This window comes from Leptonychotes weddellii, chromosome 2 (genome assembly GCF_054177405.1).
Source record: "Leptonychotes weddellii isolate Sample4059 chromosome 2, ASM5417740v2, whole genome shotgun sequence".
Classification (NCBI taxonomy): Eukaryota; Metazoa; Chordata; class Mammalia; order Carnivora; family Phocidae; genus Leptonychotes; species Leptonychotes weddellii.
This window is the reverse complement of record NC_138370.1, coordinates 2,858,669-2,879,668: the sequence shown is the minus strand read 5'-3', so window position 1 is coordinate 2,879,668 and position 21,000 is coordinate 2,858,669. Positions and strand designations below refer to the sequence as shown.

General features: G+C 37.0%; 1 protein-coding gene across 1 annotated transcript in view; it reads left to right on the top strand.

Annotated features, from left to right (window-relative positions):
- Positions 1–21,000, top strand: part of LOC145720263 (CUB and sushi domain-containing protein 1-like) — an 861,742-nt gene that overhangs the window by 676,195 nt on the left and 164,547 nt on the right. The window lies entirely within an intron of this gene.

The following is a 21,000-nucleotide window of genomic DNA, read 5'->3' as shown; positions in this document are numbered from 1 at the left end:
GCTGGGTGTTATGCACAAACAATGAATCATGGAACACTTCATCTAAAACTAATGATGTAATGTATGGGGATTAACATAAGAATAAAAAAAAAGAAATTAAATTAAAAAAAGAAGAAGAAGAAGGTAGCGGGAGGGGAAGAATGAAGCGGGGGAAATCGGAGGGGTAGACGAACCATGAGAGACGATGGACTCTGAAAAACAAACTGAGGGTTCTAGAGGGGAGGGGGGTGGTAGGATGGGTTAGCCTGGTGGTGGGTATTGAGGAGGGCACGTTCTGCATGGAGCACTGGGTGTTATGCACAAACAATGAATCATGGAACACTTCATCTAGAACTAATGATGTAATGTATGGGGATTAACATAAGAATAAAAAAAATAAATATAAAAAAAAATACACAAAAACCCACTGAGGAAAGTCTAAACGTTGCATCAAACTGTGAGCGGTTCTTCTAGGCAAGAGAAAGAATTTGTAGGTGAACAAAAACTGATGTTTTCTTCTTATTCTTTTTTTTTTTTTTTAAAGATTTTATTTATTTATTTGAGAGACAGAGTGAGAGAGAGAAAGAGCACAAGAGGGGGGAGCGGGAGAGGGAGAAGCAGACTCCCTGCCGAGCAGGGAGCCTGATGCGGGACTCGATCCCGGGACTCCAGGATCATGACCTGAGCCGAAGGCAGTCGCTTAACCAACTGAGCCACCCAGGCGCCCCATTCTTATTCTTTTTTCTTGTCTGGAATTTTAATCTGATCAAACATACCTTGGGTGATTAGAAAATTATAAACGTGCTTCTCCAGAACCTAAGATGAATACACAAAAACCGAGATGTGCGTGTGTATTTGTCATTGACTCACTGTGCATGTTTGGGAAGGTCACTTGTCCTTCATCTGCCTCAGTTTCCTAGTGTATCTGTTGAATATTTTGAACTAAGTGAGATACCTTTAGTTCTAGAAAATGATTCTCCTTAGGTGTGAATGTTGGGCAGAATACCAGGAAAATATATTTGTACCAAGTGGGAGGAAAAATGTAACAGATGATTTGCGTTTGGAAAGCCTGTACCCAAATGAATAGAATCTGTTCTTATAATTAACTCAGTTTATGATCTATCTACACTGTTTAGATGGCCAAGTTGTTTGCATTTGCACATGATGAGAATAAAGGAGAACTCGAGCTGCAAAGAAATCAATGAAATGAGAGGCAGCTCAGAGATGCAGAATTTGCATTAAAATTCTCCCTGTAAACTTTTTGCTGAAGGATAGTGGATACCTTCAATGTAAATTTAGAAAAAAAAATATCATTTTTAGAAATAATTTAAATATAATGTGTTTAAAAGACTGTCAATATAATTGTACTAAACCAGCAGTTTAGCATTTTCATCCATAATTACTCATAGCAGTTTTTAAAGTCAGCAACAAACAAGGTATTTCCATTAAAAAGTAGTCTGTTTCTAGCAATCAAGAATTTGAAAATAGAAATTTGGTGAAGGATGCTATTAGAGGAGAATATTGCACTGTGAGCGAAATGATAGGGAAGTGTGAGTCTCAAATGTGCAGGTCCATATTTGAAATGAAAATGTTCAGACAGCAAACAGTGGGCAGTAGTAAGTTCAAACATTAATATAAAATATAACCATGATCTTTGGAAAATGAAAATGCTTGTCAGGTTCTCAGTGATGTTTCACTGAAGCTGTTCCATACCTGACTCCATTATGAAATGCAATTACTACAAAAAGCTCTCAAAATATTGCCATTTAAACAAATTATCTCCATAAGTAATTAAAAGTGCCTCCTTGACGCAGATTATAAGTGAATTGTTTTGATTCTGTCACACTGGTTTTTACATGGTATTCAAATACATGAAATTGCAACATGAATACCTACAATACGCCGGCTTGTCTCTCTCTGATTATCATCATCTAAGATCAACTCATTCAATATTGTTTTTATGGCGCTTGCTACCTAGGAAAAAAATTCATCCGTTGGGTTTCTTTATTGACACAAACTCAAAGTGGGAGATGACTATGCCAAACTAAACAAAATGACTAAAATTGCAGCATTTTACCCTCTGGCATGAGGAAATCACTAGAAAAGAGGACATCCATGTGCTACCCAGTCCAAGAAAACTAGGGAGAAAGCGTTCTTCTACGGCCGCCGAAAGAGTTATGCTCTGATCTTGGCTGTTGGCCATGTCCGAACAGTCCTGAGTCTGGTGCTCTAGCTCAAAAATGACAAGTTCAAATAGATGAAATTTACATTTCTGTGCAATTCTAAGATTTTCCTTTTTTTTTATAACTTCAGAAGCAAATCATTATTAGGGCCCTATTGATCAAAATTTATAATTTAAAAGAGAGTGTCTATTTTGAAATAGTATTTGAATGATATTTAATAATTTTTAAAATATTTTTAAATTCTCCTGGATTAATAAAAGCATATCTTCCGTCGATTGTTCCTGGGAAAAGTGTTTATAATGAACACTTCTCACATTACAAGAGAACCGACTCACCGTGGTTGGGGATTGTGCAGGAGGCAGACCTGGGTCAGGGCCTGAATTCTAGCTACTCTACCAACATCATGTCACTTAACTTTATTACTGGCAAAACACATTTTCGGCATATTAGGCGTGTGCATGAAGCAGTGCTAACAAATTAACATTTAATAATTTTGATAAGATTAAATTTTAATAAGATTATCATTTCATTTTTTCACGTGTTTTGAAGAAAAAGGACATTAATCATGTTAACATTTGATGTTAATACGTAGATATTACGTACATACGTACATATAATATGTGTATTATTATGTATAGATGTTATTATACAGAATTACATGTCCAATAAGAAAGTCCAATATGTAAAGTATAAGTTCAAACTTCTTGCTTAATATTTTCTTTTTAGGTTTTAAAATAGGAAATAGGAAATAAATGCTCACGTTTGTCAAATAAAACATTTTTAAAGTCCCTTTGTATGAACTTTAATGTGAAAACTATTTTAATGAAATACATACTAAACTCTAATGAATTCAAAAGCTGACAACAGGATGTACTATTCTCAAACTCACTTCCCTATGAACCTGTAGTTTCATGACTTTGGACGTGGAAGTCAAGGTTCTCCTTTGTATTTGTCTTTGGTACAAGACCACTGGCCTACCCCATCCCCTTTGGGTTTGTTTTATTCTCAAGTCTTCAGCCTAGCTTTTCTCTCAGCTACCATTAATTTCCCACCCCTTCTTTTCATTTTCCATATTGCTGTTGAGAGATGGTTGTAACTCCCCAAGGCCATAGTTGAATAGCCAGGTCTTTCCCCCACTTACTCTCTGGGTCCTTCTTACTCACACGCACCTGAAAACCTTGATTGGTCTGGAGCTTGCCTTGGACCTAGCACCACCTCGAAGCCCATGAGGGACTCACACTCTCCTTGCATGGCCTCAGGTCATATTGAGCAGTTGAGATGCAGCAGAAATACCTGTGGGACTGAGTTTTTGACTTGATTCCATTTTAACCAATTTAAAGTTTTAAAAACCAATACTCCATTCTACTATTGTTAAATTTTAAAAATGTTTGGAAAAACATGAGTGTGCATATCTACTGTTTAAATTGTAAATTACATGCGATCTAGGTACCAAAAAAGTATTTCCAATGGAAATTTAGATGCGCGGTAAGTGACCACTGAGGAAATGAAAATGAATGTAAAACAAACATACCATTTAATATTTTTCACACTGGTTATAATTTGAAATAACATTATAGAGTGTGTTAAATAAATGTTATTAGCATTAGTTCACCTGCTTTTTAGTTTTTTAAATGTGGCTGATGTAGGAAAGACGTTAGGGTTCGAAGCCAACAGCCAAGAAAGAATTCTTGAGACGCCTTTGGTGCAAAAAGGTGATTTTATTAAAGCTTGGGGATGGGACCAGTGGGCAGAAAGAGTTGCACTAGGATCATGAGGAGTGGCCCATGAGTTACTTTCAAGTTGTGAGGGGGTTAGGGGAGAGTGTAAGTCTCCCAGGGATTTTGGAAACAAGGTTTCCAAGACCCTGAGGGGGCTAGCTATTGTGGGGAAAAGGTCATTTATTACCATTGAGTAAAACCTCAGTCGTGAGACCCTTCAGGTGTATACTGGTGGTTTATATGCTTGGGGGATGATTGCCAACATATATCTTGGGGGGAGTAGAGATTAAGGAAGTTTCCAAAGGAATTTTTATATGTTAAAGTAGATTTATAGGATCCTGAGGGTCAGGCTGAGATTGCCTTTTGCCTTCAGCAAAGTATTAACATAGAGACCGCTGAGCTCCTAGAGGAAGTTCACTGGGCCTGTTTCAAGGACTTGTCGGTTGGCTGTAAGTAGTAAGGAAATTTAATAATTTTTCTTCTGCCTTTGTTTCCCACATCATGGCTCTTAGAAAATGTTAAGGTCATGGGTGGCTCACACTATATTGTTATGCAACATGCTGGTTTAGACAGTTGTAGCTGTTTGTGAACTGTTTCATGGGAAGTCTGACAATTTATCTACAGAATTGTTGTCAACAACCTTCTGACAGAACCTGTCTTTCCAGCGTAGCTCTGTTCTGCAGGTTTCACTATATCTGAATGCAAGCTTAACCACAGGAAATAATTGGCCTGTATATTTCTATTTACTTCCACTAAGACGTGGAGTATCATAAAGCATTGATGTGTAAGGCGTGCAAGTGCCCGGATGCATTTCTGGTCTCACTTACGTGTCCATGTTCAAGTTTAATGTCGTGTTCAGATGCTTGGGTGCTACAGAAAAATGGTGTGTGCACATCTATTAAAGAAGTATAAACTGGAAGCTATTTTTGGTAGAATGTATTAACATACTATCTCAGAAAGTGCTTCTTATTACATATTAAATTATAAAAATGTGTGATCGTATCAAATAAGATCATGTAAAAAACTAAATGTATATCAAAAAGGAGGAAGTCACCCTCAACTAGTCTACTCTTGGGTAAGGGATCCCAGCCTATCCTCAGTTCTTCTATTAAGCATATTTCCAAAGAGAGAAGAATATTAAAGCCTAGTCCTGGGCAGGAGAGAGTGGACAGTACAAGGTAAACTGTTTTTAGCGCAGGTTAACGCCGGGTTTTCTAGCATCCAGATCACCGTGTTCTTGATAGGGGAGCATGCCTCTGATAAGCCTGTAGGTGTTAGCATGAAAGAGTGGCATCCTCTGATGTGTTCTGCACCTATTTTTCTCGCAATTTGTATCTTTGCTTAATAAAAAATGTATAGGACTCAAGCTGTCAACACGGTTGGCAACTGTTTCAGATTCATTTTTACTGACATCAAGCTGCTGTTGGCAAACACTCAGTCTTTCTATCATCAAAATACACAGCCTGACACTCTCTGGCCTCCTTCTGTAGTTTACACTGGATCTTTCTTTCTTTCTTTCTTTCTTTCTTTCTTTCTTTCTTTCTTTCTTTCTTTCTCTTTCTTTCTTTCTTCTTTCTTTCTCTTATTTTTTTAAGATTCTATTATTTATTTGACAGAAAGAGAGAGACAGCGAGAGAGGGAACACAAGCAGGAGGAGTGGAAGAGGGAGAAGCAGGCTTCCCGCCAAGCAGGGAGCCCGATATGGGGCTCGATCCCAGGACCCTGGGATCATGACCTGAGCTGAAGGCAGACACTTAACGACTGAGCCACCCAGGCGTCCCTCTTCTTCTTCTTCTTCTTTTTTTTTTTTTTTTAAGAAATGCTGCATTGAAATCTGCCAAGAATGACACGTAGAATAACATGTATATTCAAAGTTACCTGATTATAATTTGAGCAGCATTAAGATACTTGAACAAGTTGCCATGTCCAGATTTCTGCATTTCACCTTCCAGTTAGTATGCTTGTTGAAAATAGTAGTGCCCCTGGGTAGAAGCAGTAGATTTGGTGATTAGACAAAGTTGTGCTTGTTACCCCCATATTTACATAAGAACTCATCACTCCCGCTTATGAAGAAATGCTATGAAATGGGCCACTCAACCTTGCAATTCTAAAGGACAATGCTGCCTAGAATTCCAGAATTTCTCGGTTAAGAAGGATTAAAAACCCGGGATGAAATTTGACATTCTGTTCAAATATCTATCTGCCCTTTGAGTCTGTTTAATCCTACGTGTTTCTTTGATACATTTGAAGCAATTGTCTTTTTACATGAAGTTTAGGGAAGTGTTTAAAAGCATGGTTTGTGCGTTTGTCACATCATGCATGTGTGTGTGTGCACGTGCGTTTGTGTGTATGTTGTGTAAAGACAGACAGAAAGAGTAATCTTACTAATGTAAAATAAGCTTCTTTTCATGCCTAAACTAAGACCCTTAGAAGTTGACTGATATGGTTGCTGTTCTGTAAAGGATTTCTTATGAAAATGTTTAAACATGAGAACAGGAGAGAAATATCTAAGGAAAGGAATGTGTCATACCTTAGCTCCCACAACTACCCATAAATGGTGATATCAGTGTATTAATCTTGCATCATATATCGACAGTTTTAATCCAAACCAGAACAGGTGTTATCAAATGAACGTTGTCACTTTCAGAGTAGTTATCTATGGGGATTCTCTTTATTCTGATTATACTGAAATTGAAAATGTGACTGAGCATCCTTTATCCTATAAATACCCCAAGGGCTAGGTTATGAATGCAAAAGAAAACCTGTTACACGATCATCACACTTCCTTCCTCTGCTCAGTGCTGAATCACAAGTCAAGATAACAATGGCATGAAGTTACCATGTGGTTTTGTGTTCATCTGTTGGGTAGCTGACCATACAATAAGGTCAAAAAAAAAAAAAAAGCACTCTCTTCATGTTAAATTCATAAATCATTTTTTGGTTCCTCATTCATGAATCGTTTAGTCTTTTTTTTTCTAAAAATAGCCATATATTATCTACTATCACCTCATCTTATATTTTAACTACCAAAGTGTTGCTTGTTTTTCTACAAATTAGATCTTATGTATATCTAGAGTTGGCCCACATTTAATTCCATTCTGTGAGTCAGTATGTGTCTATATTTTATATGGTTTGTAATTGTATAGATCAGTTTACTTATTAACTTTGAGTCACCAGTTGGTCACGTTGTACATTGTTAGATGTTATCACCACCATCTTAACACTCTTGAAGCCTTAAATTCCATTCATTGAAAATAAAACTGAATTTTAATCACTGTACATCACTGAACATTTACCAGACTTAGAGTCTGTTAAGCACTAGAGTGATATATAGATTACAAAATGCCGTCTGAAATTCTAGGATAGATAATATCATTTGGGGAAGCTGTAAGGACATAAAAAGAAATAGAACCATCACAGGTTATATAAAGGCAGGATTTTAATTATTATAGTTAAGGTTAGTAATGGCAAAGTTATAATTAATTATGTTAGCACTTTAAATATAAGGTTCCTTGAACTGTCACTCTTGATTAAATAAATGCATGTTACAAATAAGCTCTTTCTGTAGATACTTGCAATAAGGTGAATAAAAAGGTATGATCACCTAGTAAATTTTATGTCTTAATGAGTGGTAATGTGAGGCTCTATGTCTGTAATTTCAAGTGAATCATCTAGATATAAATGGAAAATATGGCACAACGAAAAAGTGAAAATATGCTCATTTGAAACAGCACATTTATTGGTAATGGAGAGAGTGATGGGAAATGTCAGAAAAGCATGGTGGTTGTGGGTGGGGTGAGGAAGAAGGGCATTAGCTGAGGTGCAAGTTCAGATGAAGAGGGAGGCAAGAAAAGAGGAATAAAAGCTTAAAAACCCAAGGGAGGTCTACACTCTTTAAATGATCGAGTAATTATCTTCACTGTCTGCTCTTCCTCATGATCACATCCCTCTCCAGGGATTTTTAAGTTTATTTATTCAGGATAAAATCAAACACCATTTTGGAGGTAGAGGCGTAGAGAGATGTCGACACAGAAAACATTTAAACTAAGCTATGCTCTGTAGAGTGGATGTCTTTACAGGAATCATCTTGGTAATATTTTGACCTTAAACTCTTAAAGGTGTCTAGAAATTTTTTTTAAAGATTTTATTTATTTGAGATAGAGTGAGAGAGAGCAAAGCAGGGGGATCAGGGACAGAGGGAGAGGGAGAAGCAGACTCCCCCCACTGAGCAGAGAGCTTGATCCCAGGACCCCAGGGTCACTCTTACTGGCAGTGAATAAAAGCAGGCTGAATATTATCATTAGAAAAGGCTTTTGGGGATGGCTGGGTGGCTCAGTCAGTTAAGTGTCTGCCTTTGGCTCAGGTCATGGATCCCAGGGTCCTGGGATCCAGTCCCGCATTGGGCTCCCTGCTCAGTGAGGAGTCTGCTTCTCCCTCTGCCTCTACTATTCCCCCTGCTTGAGCTCTCTCTCTCTCTCTCTCTAACAAATAAATAAATAAAATATTTTTTAAAAAAGGAAAAAAAAAAGGCTTTCCAAAGTGACACCAAAATGTTTATCATTTTTGTTTTAATTTGCATTTTTAGGAAGTTTTACATATGATTTTTTTTTTTGCACACTGAGGTTGAAAATACAATATTACTGTGTCATTTAGGCACATGTCATGGATACTTAGAAGTTCTAACAGTTAACTAACACATAATAAGTGCAATAATAGTGTGTTTGTTTTTATCATGCACGTCTACAGTATAATCCATCTGTGATTGTTGTTTGAAATGTTAAGTAAAGGACATTCTATTGAACACAGAAATCAATATATTTATGCTCTTTTGTCCTTCATTTAAAAATGGAAAGATGATTCCTTTCATCTTGGCAAAAAATTTCTTTTAGTGAAAACACAACACACAAGACTATATCTCCTGATCTTGTTCTTTCTGTTTTCTATAAAATATAAAAAAGAGGTTATATCATTTTAATTCCTTTTATATTTACTTATCAATACCATCCATAAAAAATAAACTAGACAAGGATTACATTAAAAACTCATAGGAAAAAAAATCCAAGAAAATATAGCTGTTCCATAAAACCTAGTCTTTTATTGAATATCATCTGTTATCTTTATAAGGCCAAGGACTTTTTATTTGTTTATGCCTTACATCACTAATCTCCTTGTTTGGGGAAGTATTTAGATCAAGAAGTTTTATAGAAGCCTATGGCAAACCAATTCAGTGACTATTTATGGCCAAATTCTACACTATCCACTCTTTGTTCATCTACAAGCACGTTTGTTGATGCTATCATTGAGAACAACACATAGAGAACAGTTCTTCTGGGAGATCTGAGAGCACACCTATTAGGAACTTAAGTCTGGGAAAAATCATAGCAGTAAGATCGTTTTCCAAGCAAGGCAGATAGAAAGTTTGTTGAGGATGGCAACATTTCTCCAAAATATAAAAAATTATAACCTCCAATGTCCTGTTAACAGGGCAATTTAGAGACACAAGCAGTGAAACATGACATGTTGACTTCACACTTGATGTACCTCCGAGAAACACTACATCAAATTTCAGGTAAGTTCAGAATAGGAAGACATCTTGACACCTGTTCCATATTAAAGAGAGAGCTGATCAGAACTGAAGACCATCCCTGTAAACACAGACTCGTTACAGACTCTGTGAACTAAACAGGCAAATGTGCAAAGAACAATTACTGACTTGGATGGGTCTGTTAATGCCATTAAGACCACGCTAAGAATTGATCAATAATGGATTTGCAACTCTTGGACACCAGAACCACTTTGAGTGTATTAAGAATGCTCAACATCCTGACTGTATGCCCACAGTTTAGAAAATTGAAAAATATGAAAAAATATGCGTGCCATTCCCACATATACACCCATTAGGTGATGTTCCACGTGAGGTGTCTCATGGTAGCACCCAGTAGATTTGAAACACCAGTATAGAACCAATATGGTACTGATTATTTCAGGGCTCCGGGTAGTCTTCTAAAATATTTTCTTCTCTGGGCGCCTGGGTGGCTCAGTCGTTAAGCGTCCGCCTTCGGCTCAGGTCATGGTCCCAGGGTCCTGGGATCGAGCCCCACATCGGGCTCCCTGCTCCGCGGGAAGCCTGCTTCTCCCTCTCCCACTCCCCCTGCTTGTGTTCCCTCTCTCGCTGTCTCTCTCTCTGTCAAATAAATAAAATCTTAAAAAAAAATAAAAAATAAAAAAATAAAAATAAAAAAGAGGGGCACCTGGGTGGCTCAGTTGTTAAGCGTCTGCCTTCAGCTCAGGTCCTGATCCCAGGGTCCTGGGATCGAGCCCCACATCAGGATCCCTGCTCGGCGGGAAGCCCGCTTCTCCCTCTCCCACTCCCCCTGCTTGTGTTCCTGCTCTCACTGTCTCTCTCTCTCTGTCAAATAAAAAAAAAAATCTTTAAAATATTTTCTTCTCTGTTCCTACTTTGGGACCTAATTTACCTTTGCAGAAAATACACTGGTCAGTATTACAGTGACCTGTAGTAGAGTGTGGAGGAGGTATCTTTAATAGGTTGAATAGAATAATGAATTGCACACTAGAATAAACCCACAGTTTTATACTTCCAATCTGCAACTGTTTTTGAAGTGACATATGGAGGGTATAATGGAAACATGTTCAGTTATCTCTGATAGTGATGTAAGTGTCATTCCAGACACCCCAAGTGCAACTGAAGGACCCTTATATAAAAGCAAAATGATCATAATGGCAATATCCACACTTGCTGAGCACTTGGACTTGCCAAGCACCATATGTGTATTCCATCAATTCATCTTGACCATGAGCATTTGAAGGAGGTACTGACGTTGTGTAGTTGGACACACAAGCAAATGAAAGCACAGAGAGATTAGTCCCCGTAGCCAAAGGGTCGCGATTTGGACCCAGATGTTTGGACCCAGACCCTGCCTCTTACCTAAAAAGCCAGTTCTCATGAATGACCACTTGTTGGTACGGTTGGTGCATAAAATACAGGAAACCTAGTTAAATTCCAATTTCAGGTGAACAGTGAATGGGAAATACCCTAAAAATGTATTCATTGCTTATCTGAAAATTAAAATTTGTTGAGTATCCTCTATTCTTATTTGCTATTTAACTCTCAAAATAAAGCCATCAGACAACTATTATAACTCTCCTATTAAAGAAGCTGAAGATGAAAATGGTAATTATCCAGTAATATACAGCATATCCAATGTGAAATCTCATTTCTCCAATTATCCCTAAACATCCATCAATAGGAAAGTACCATTCCATGACTTTCTGATATAAAATGGGGACAAAAGAAACACATATACATATATTTACATGTATTTGTAGACTAATAGGCAAGTATTTCACCGCATTTTTCCAAAATGTTCTTTATGTGTGTGTGTGTGTGTGTGTGTAAGACTGTCATGTTTTCAAGATTATGTTCTTCCTACAAGGTGTTATTCAAATCTTTGTTTTAAGAGATAAAGGAAGGAGAAAATGGTAATTATTTTCCATCATTTTCTTCTTTTTGTTTGTTTATATGGTTTACACTTCTATTAGCAAAGTAAAATTTTAGCAACACTATGATCAATTTTTTTAAATGATGAGTAATATTTAGAATATTACTAATTTAGAATTAGTAATATTTAGAATATTAGAATCTAGCTGCACTAGGTTTGTGTAGTTTGTTACTTGGTAAAGAAAATATCATTAGATACTAATTTCTTTTCTCACAAAATACTTTCCTTCTATTTGGTCTCTGTGAATGTATATGACTTCAGTTGCTTAAGAAACCTCTGTGTATCAACCATCTCCCTCATCTATCTATCTATCCATCTATCTATCATCTATCCATATATCTATGCGTGAAACTAATTCATCTGTAAGAGTTGTGAACAGAAGTATGAAATATTAAGTTGGAGTTATGTTCCATTTCAAGCGTTATGCTAAACTCTCATCCACTGAGAATTTATTGGAAGAATTGCAGATTAAACATTTCATTTCACTCAGATACATTTTACATGAATCTACAATGATTTTGAAATGTTGTAAAGAGTGTAATTATTTCTGACCTAATTTAGTCCAAAGACAATAGAATATCCTGCCTCCACAAAGGTATGCTGTAAGTAAATAATGGATGTTACTAATTTGAAACTAATTATTTAAGATGTATACGGTTTCTGTGTATCGTTTTTTAAGATATTATAATTCTGTGCTTATGTACTCATGGAAGCCTGGTTTTAGGTGTTTGTTTGTTTGTTTTTTTCCTGACATATCATAAGATATACTAGGCTATCTACTGTGGATGCAGTGAGCCGAGGTGTGTGTAATTACGCACATACCCACGGAAGGGTGTGAGCTTACGTGTCGTGGAACTGTCTGTGTGCTCAGAATAGCACTCCCAGTACCTGGGGCTTCGATGTCAGGGTAAAGCTGGAAGCTAATTAATTATTATTAATTAGCATCAATGTTCATGTTTTTATAAGAATATTGTTTTTAAGTTTCAGGTGAGACACTGCATAAAAATTTACTCCCCTGTATTCCTTCCCATTTATAAAATTGAACTGAGGATTTTTCTTTTTTTTAAGATTTTTTATTTATTTATTTGGCAGAGAGAGAGGTTGAGAGAGAGAGAGCACAAGCAGGGGGAGGAGCAGAGGGAGAGGGAGAAGCAGGCTCCCCGCTGAGCAGGGAGCCCGATGCGGAGCTGGATGCCAGATCTGGGATCCTGACCTGAGCTGAAGGCAGGCACTTCACCGACTGAGCCACCCCAGCGTCCCAATATTTTTCTTTTATATTAGCATTGGATTCTTTGTCTACAAACCACAGAATCTAAACAACTTAGGAGCAGATACCGTGGGTTTTTTTCATTTCTGCAGCAATGTCCACATATAAGGCATTATGTAACATTGCACATGAAGACATTCACAGTGTTTTCTCTTGATCAAGGAAACAAAGACTGGCCAGAAGCTCAGATGACTCTCCCACTGTTGAATCTGGTACTTACCCCTCTGCATTTCTCCATCATGTGTGCACACTCGAGTCTTACACGTGGACTGCGGTGGCATCCATGTGCTGAGAAGCCGTCCCTGCTCTCTGCCAACCACTCTACCTTTCCAGTTGATTCATCTTTCTCCTCTGGACACAAATAAAAACATGCCTAGTCCTGGGCTGATGGCCAATTAATCTTTCAGAAAATGATTAACAAAGGAATTAATAGATTAATATCTCACCACTGAAGTTTGGTGGTGCTCTTGGCCCAGAAATTGGAGTCGTCTTTCAATGATCTTAAAAACTAGAGAAGTTATCCATCTCACAAGTCTGACTTTGAGAAGGTCTACTACTCTTGGCTTTTCATGTTTTTTCCTTATCTCTTATTTTTTCTTTTTTTTACAGATTTTATTTATTTATTTGAGAGAGAGAGCGGGCATGAGCAGGGGGAGGGGCAGAGAGCAGAGTGGGAGAAGCGGACTCTCCACTAAGCAGAGAGCCTGATATGGGACTTGATCCCATGACTCTGGGATCATGACCTGAGTTGAAGGCAGATGCTTAACCAACTGAGCCACCCAGGCACCCCTGTATCTGAGTATCTTAAAACAGAAATCTTAAGATATGATTCTGATTTCTGAAGCTTTAAATATATTAATAATATGTAGACCTGTGATTTTGGGCTGAAATTCCATTAATATATTTTTGTTGTAACTTACAGCTTAAAATTGAGGTACTATACTATTTTTATATCTCTTCTCCAGAAAAGAGCCACTTCTTAGGCATGAGAGAATTTTTTTTTTCTACTTTCCCTCCTTTCTAATGTTACGATAATGGTAACATTTTGATTTGTTTTGACTCTCCTGATTCTAATTTTTTTTCTCTGGGAAGTTTATTGAATTACAGTGGATTTTCCTCCAGTGAACTATAGAAGTCTTTTACAAAATTTCAAAGATTGTATTAGGAAACATTAAGGGAGTTTTTACTTTTATTCTTTTTCTTTTTTTTTTGACATTTTCCAAGAACAGCTAGCGTTTATTACTTATGAACTCCTTATTACTAATGAACTATTTTGCCATGTTCATGAAGTGGATGCTAATGAGTACTGTAAGAACACATGCCTCTTTATGGTTCTCCAAGAAAGCACACTGCGCCCTGAGGTCACATATGTGGCAAAGCAAATAATAATAATAATAATAATAATAATAATAATACATTAATTAATAAATACAAATTTGCAACAGTCCTTCCATTCCAAAATGAAAATGTGTAATGCAACAGATGTTGATAGCTTTAGGCAGAATTAGGAAAGAATAAAAAGAGTTGCCTTTGATTTCGCAACATTCTTGACCTTCCACTCTGTTCCTGTTTTGATTTCTGGGGCACTTTCCTTCTTTTCTTAAAGGTCCCTCCCCAGAATGGTTGAAAATTCAGTCTTAGCAGAGAGGAAATGACTGGGGACAGTGTAAAGTGCTTCTGCTCTTCAGGAGAGTCTCATGGTCACAGAGATCAGATCTTGAGCAGAAGGAATGAGGTCCTCCGAGTGGGATTTCAGGCACCAGTGAGTCTGTGGGCGGGATGCGTGGGAGGCGGGCAGGAGCCAGGTGGAGGGAAGTCACAACCACCCAGGAGGTCCCATCTGGACTCTGAGTGACGCTGGTCTCAAACACAATTTCTATTTTCCAAATTAATCGGTAAAAGCGAGACTCTGATGCTTTTAATGTAAGACAAAGCAGTAGAAACCTAATTTGGCAGGTGTGCCGTCTTCAACTGAGGAGCAGGCTGAGTCTGTCAGAGTCAAAATCAGGTTCAACAGGAAGTAGAATCTCAGCATGTGCAGGGCGAGATTGGGTGTCAGAGGAGAGGGGACTCAGAGAAGCCTGGAGAGATGCCACAGGGCTGAGGACAGAGGGAAGGCTCTAGAAGCTTCCTTGCAAGTGCCTCGTCAGCACCCGAGCAGTTTACAGGAAGGGAAGGGTTGGTTCCAGAGGTAGAAAAGCTAATGCAGGTCTGAGGGAGGTCGTGGATGGAGAGGAAGGTGCCCAGTCCATGAAAGGGGGGGGGGGAAAGCGGATCTTTTGGTTTGATAATGAAACTAAGCTCTGATATAAATAATTTAAAAATGGTGACTAGACTGAACAAAATAGAACTGGGAAATATGCCTAAGAGAAATCGGGGGAAAACATGGCAAGTGGGGCGCCTGGCTGACTGGGTGGGTTAAGCCTTGGCCTTTGGCTCAGGTCATGATCCCGGGGTCCTGGGATCGAGCCCCACATCAGGCTCCTCGCTCTGCAGGAGGCCTGCTTCTCCCTCTGCCCCTCCCCCGCTTGTGTTCCCTCTCTCTCTCAAATAAATAAATCTTAAAAAACAAACAAAAACATATGGCACGCACAAAAACTGCTACTTTAATACTGGTCTTTTTGATTGTCTGCTCTTCAATCTTCCCTACTGGGTCCTCCTCCTCCAGAAATATACTTGATCTGATCTGAGATCTTGATCAGATCATGTTACTCACCTCGCAGCATTTTCTGTGGTTCCTTGTCCACAATAAGAGAGCATCCAAATGCATGGTGGAATTCAAGTGCATCCAGCATTTGGCCCAAGGTCTTTCTGCAGGCATGCCTCTTTCACTCCCTCAAGACCTGCCTTCTTCCATTCAGACCACTTGATGCTCCTCAAAGAGGCTGCCACTTCTCTTCTCCAACTTGGCTCATAGTGTTTCCATTTCCTTGAATGGCCTTCCTCTGTCCCCCACCTGTAATAAAATCCTATGATATAAACTCTAGTAATGGAATGATTTTGATGAATTACCTAGGGGAGGGATGGGTTGGCATTCCCTGTAATTCTAGTTATTTGATTGGACATCATCTGCCTATAATTTGCATACTACCAATTTCTATGAAGATGGTCTTTACAGTATTTTAATTAGAATGTAAATATAGGGGCACCTGGGTGGCTCAGTCGTTAAGCGTCTGCCTTCGGCTCAGGTCATGATCCCAGGGTCCTGGGATCGAGCCCCGCATCGGGCTCCCTGCTCGGCGGGAAGCCTGCTTCTCCCTCTCCCATTCCCCCTGCTTGTGTTCCTTCTCTTGCTGTGTCTCTCTCTGTCAAATAAATAAATAAAATCTTTAAAAAAAAAAAAGAATGTAAATATAAGGATTGAAGCATCTTCTGGTTAGTTGATAAACTTAATCTTAATTAATAAGCTTAAAAGAGGCAGAAAAGCGTTTGGTTTTGGAGCCGGCAATCTGCACTGCCAAGCAGGGAATAGAACATGATAAAGACATGCATTATTTAGAATACATTTATGGAGAAAACTGAGGTAAAGCAGTATTCGAGAAAGCTACTTTACATAGATTGCAAGAAAAGGAACAAAACTGCCAGATGAATGAGATATACTGAGGGTTTTTTAAAGAAATAGATAAAACACATTTCTCATGTTCAGAAAGGTCATAGATAAGCAAAGTGTGTATGAGCTCTGATAAAAATACATTATTAAACTTGAAAGAGCAAACTTACAATCACTATGAAAAGCAGCACAGCCTACAGAATGTGGTTCAGAGTACAGTTGATATGAAGAGAATACCTGAAGAAAATATACTTAATCAGATATTTTGAAATCAGAGAATCTGTTAAGAAATGTTTGTTTTATACATTGAATTCATAAAATGGGACAATGGAATGAGAAACTGATTCTTATTCTCAAAATAGCAAGAATCTTGCTGAAAAACATGATGCATCATGAATTAACATTCTATATAGGAAAGAATTATTTTCATGAAAGTCTCTGACACGTTAGAATTACTCTGAGGGTATTATCAACCAATTAGCAATCTCTTCCTATCTGAATACCATATAATTTACAGATATATATATTTTTTGGCAACCGATTTAAGAATGGATATTGGATTATGTTACTTTGAAAATTTAACTTCACAGACAGAATTATTATTTTTGTATGCATTATGGATTTGGAGATATTTTTAGGTTTCCTGTGAACTTTATATGTGCTCACATAGCTACTCTTCTAAAAAACTAGTCTTGAAATGAGAATAGCTGTCTTCAGCCTTTAAGTAAATGAAGTACAATTTGAAAATTACTTTGACTACATGTTTATCTCACCAGTATAAACTGTTGACAAACATAAGTAACAATACTCATACCTTGGAGTACTTGAGACCTTCTGCAGGCTTTAAGCAATCACTAGTCGCCCCTAGAATAATTACTTTCTCTTGAGAGAATTAGCAAAGTGTATTGATCCAAGAGGAAAGCATTAGCCAAGGAGAACCTAATTACCACTTACTTGAGGTCATAATGGTTTTACACAGAGCTTGGTCATCAATTTGTTCAGATCTAGAAGCTCAATTAAATTGTTCACGACACGTACTCACCTTCCCATTGTTCTCTAAATACAGTGATACTTCCTTTAAGATGATTTGAGGCAAAGCATACACATTATTTTGTGTACAAAGAGATTGTGGATTTGGATACATCTTTAAGTAGGAGGGTCATTGTTCTTAAATTTAGAACTTTCTTGTAACAGTGTTTCTACCTCAGAGTTACACAGACTCTGAAATTACAAACATGATTTCAAAAATGATCTCACATCTTTGGGTTACTTTTTTCTGCATCTCTTCATCATTTCAACACTATACCTATTCTGGAAAGTACACTAAAGATGTAGTTTGAATATATGTCAGACAGGAATGAGTAAATCCTTTTTTTTTTTATTTCAGGTATAAAGAATTATTATATTTTAATATTTAATTTGGAGGCATATAATAAAGACAAATAGTGGGTGTTTGTAAAAAAGTTAAAAAGCATAAAAACATTTTGTGATCATTGTTAATAATTGAAGTTAAATTGTATATATATGTTTTATATTTCATAATCTATAGTCTATAGTAAGTTATTATATCACTACCTAATTAAAAATACACATTTTGATAGTAAGATTGATGCATAACATTCTACAATGTCTTCTGAGGCTCGAGTGGTGGCATAAGGTGGGTCAGAGCATAAAGCAGGTAGGATCTATGGTTGGAACTGAAGTCTTAATACTAAGCTTGCCAAGATACATATTTAATTGGTAATATTTGGCGTACAATGCATTCATTAAGCAAATAAGGATGCTACCTCTGACCATGGCACAGTAAGAACCATGATTTCTCTCCCGGTTGGAGGTACCATGCTATAGGGATCAATGTTTGTACTGTTTAAGACACAGAAACTTTTAAATCCATTAATATCTATATCTCTTTTGTTTAAACCTTCTTGCCTCAGCAGTAGAGGTTTATTATATTCTTCACATCAGTCTTCAGAATGCTTAAACTGATTTCTAAGGCTTTTTTTTTTTAAATTCTTATTGCTAACTTTTAACTCTGTTGCCATTGCGTGAGACTTTTTTTTTTCCCATTGCATTTTCTAAATGGTTATGGCTAATATGTGTTAAAATGGGATTTATTTTCTAACTAGGAGCTTTATTGAACTCATTTCTAGTTAGTAATTGTTGCTCATTGATTCTTTTGACTTCTGAAACTAATGAATATCTTGGATTTTGCTTCAAATAATTATATTATTTCAATCTCTCTTCTAATTGCATTAGAGAGAATTTTTAGGAAAAAAAAGGTAAAATAACTTTAATGAAAATAGACATCGTATTCACAGGTGTTTCATAGGGATGTTTCCTATTTCATTAGGTTTAACACTGGATTTGTTTTGTTAAATTCACATGTCATTTCCTTATATCTCCAAATTTGTTTATTGTAATCAAGAATGGATATTAAATTTTACTAATTTTTGTATTTCTATGTAGTAAATAATTTTATTTTTCTCTGCCATGTTAACATATTGGATTAAAATATTTCCAAATATGAAAAAATAATGAAAAAATAAAATGTTTCCAAATGAAATCATATTTTCAATTTTGGAGTAAATGTAAGTCATAATTTATTATTATTTCAAGATTCATCTGGAGTCTACATGCTGCTATTTAAGTGATTTGCTAATTTCATCTAATTTATAAGAAAGATTGGTTCATACAAATTTTTGGATAATGTATTTTTCAGGTTATGGTGTCATGTTAGTTCATAAAATGATAAACAAAAAGATTCAAATGTACTTCAGTCCAATTTAGATTCTTAGTGGGAAAATATCTACAATCATGATATGTTTGTTTAAAATTGATTTTTTTTAATTTTATTTATTTTTGAGAGAGAGAGAGAGAGCATGGGGAAACGGGAGGAGCAGAGGGAGAGGGAGAAGCCAACTTCCCCTTGAGCAAGGAGCCTGATGCAGGACTATGTCCTCAGACCCTGGGATCACCTCCTGAGCTGAAGGCAAATGCTTAAACAACTGAGCCACCCAGGCACCTAAAATTGATTTTCTAAAGGAGAAATATCAGGATGAAAAGGATCTATTTTTATATTTAGTGGATTCTCTATCAGTTACAAATTTCTATATTTGACCTTCATCTAATCCATTATCAGTATAGCATTACATACTATGATGAAATCAAAACAAATTTTTAAAAAGATTTTATTTACTTATTAGAGGGAGACAGAGAGAGCACGTACGAGAGAGAGCAAGCATAAGCAAGGGGGAGGGGCACAGGGAGAGGGAGAAGCAGGCTCCCAGCTGAGCAAGGAGCCTGATATGGGGCTAGATCCCAGGACCCTGAGATCATGACCTGAGCCGAAGGCAGACGCTTAACTGACTGAGCCACCAGGTGCCCCAGAATCAAAATGAAATTATATTAATACTTTGAAATTTGTTTGGTTATCGTACTAAAAATCTGCTCTTTTTTCCCCAAATTAATTGTTTCTAAGACATAGGTATTTTCCCTTAAGTTATAAAATTTTCTTGTGGTGGTTAATTTTTATGTCCATGTTGTAGGAATCTGTTACTATTCATAAAATGTGGTATTAAAAGTCTTCAATTTGGGTGCCTGGGTGGCTCAGTCAGTTAAGCGTCTGCCTTCGGCTCAGGTCATGATCCCAGGGTCCTGGGATGGAGTCCCTCATCAGGCTTCCTGCCCAGCGGGGAGTTGGCTTCTCCCTCTCCCACTCCCCTGCTCATGCACTTCTGTGCACTCTTTCTCTTCCCTCTTTCACAAAAATAAATAAATAAAATCTTTAAAAAAAGTCTTTAATTTTTTGCATAATCCTGGATTTTTGGTGGGTGGAGTAGCTTAAATGAAAAAAAAAAAAAAAAGTGGCTGCCTGAGTCAGCTCCGAGTCCTCAGTACCAGTGGGTATGCTCTGAGGCTTCGAGAAGAGCTGGTGAGTTAGGGATGACTACAGCACTCAGGAATAAGACAGATCTCACAAAGAATCACTACTGCAGTGTCCCATCCCCTGATCTGGGAGAGGATGTATTACTTCAAATTTCATTTTGAATTGCCTGGGGATCTTTCTTATAGGGGGATATGGATATATATAAATAGCTGACTTTTATGGTATTTAAAGTGTATATAAAGGTTATGAGTTTATGAAAGTCAATGTTGCATTAGTAGAATTATCAACCAAATTACATGATCCATTAACTGTTTGCTAATGCTAACATATCTATCCAGAATTTGCAGAACTTGAGTCAGTCATTCAAATGCTGACAGATTTATTTTTTCTAAAACCATTAATTTTTATCTTATTATTTCTTTTTTCTTTTTTCTTTTATTTTTCTTTTATTTTATTTTGTTATGTCAGTCACCATACAGTACATCATTAATTTTTTTTATTTTTTTAATTTTTTTTTATTCTTATGTTAATCCCCATACATTACATCATTAGTTTTAGATGAAGTGTTCCATGATTCATTGTTTGCATATAACACCCAGTGCTCCAGGCAATATATGCCCTCTTTAATACCCATCACCAGGCTAACCCATCCCCCCACCCCCCTCCCCTCTAAAACCCTCAGTTTGTTTCTCGGAATCCATGGTCTCTCATGGTTCATCTCCCTCTCCGATTTCCCCCCCTTCATTTTTCCCTTCCTTCTCTTAATGTCCTCCATACTATTCCTTATGTTCCACAAATAAGTAAAACCATATGATAATTGACTTTCTCTGCTTGACTTATTTCACTTAGTATCTTATTATTTCAAATAATTATTATGTTTTTTTTCCTTTGTTTTTT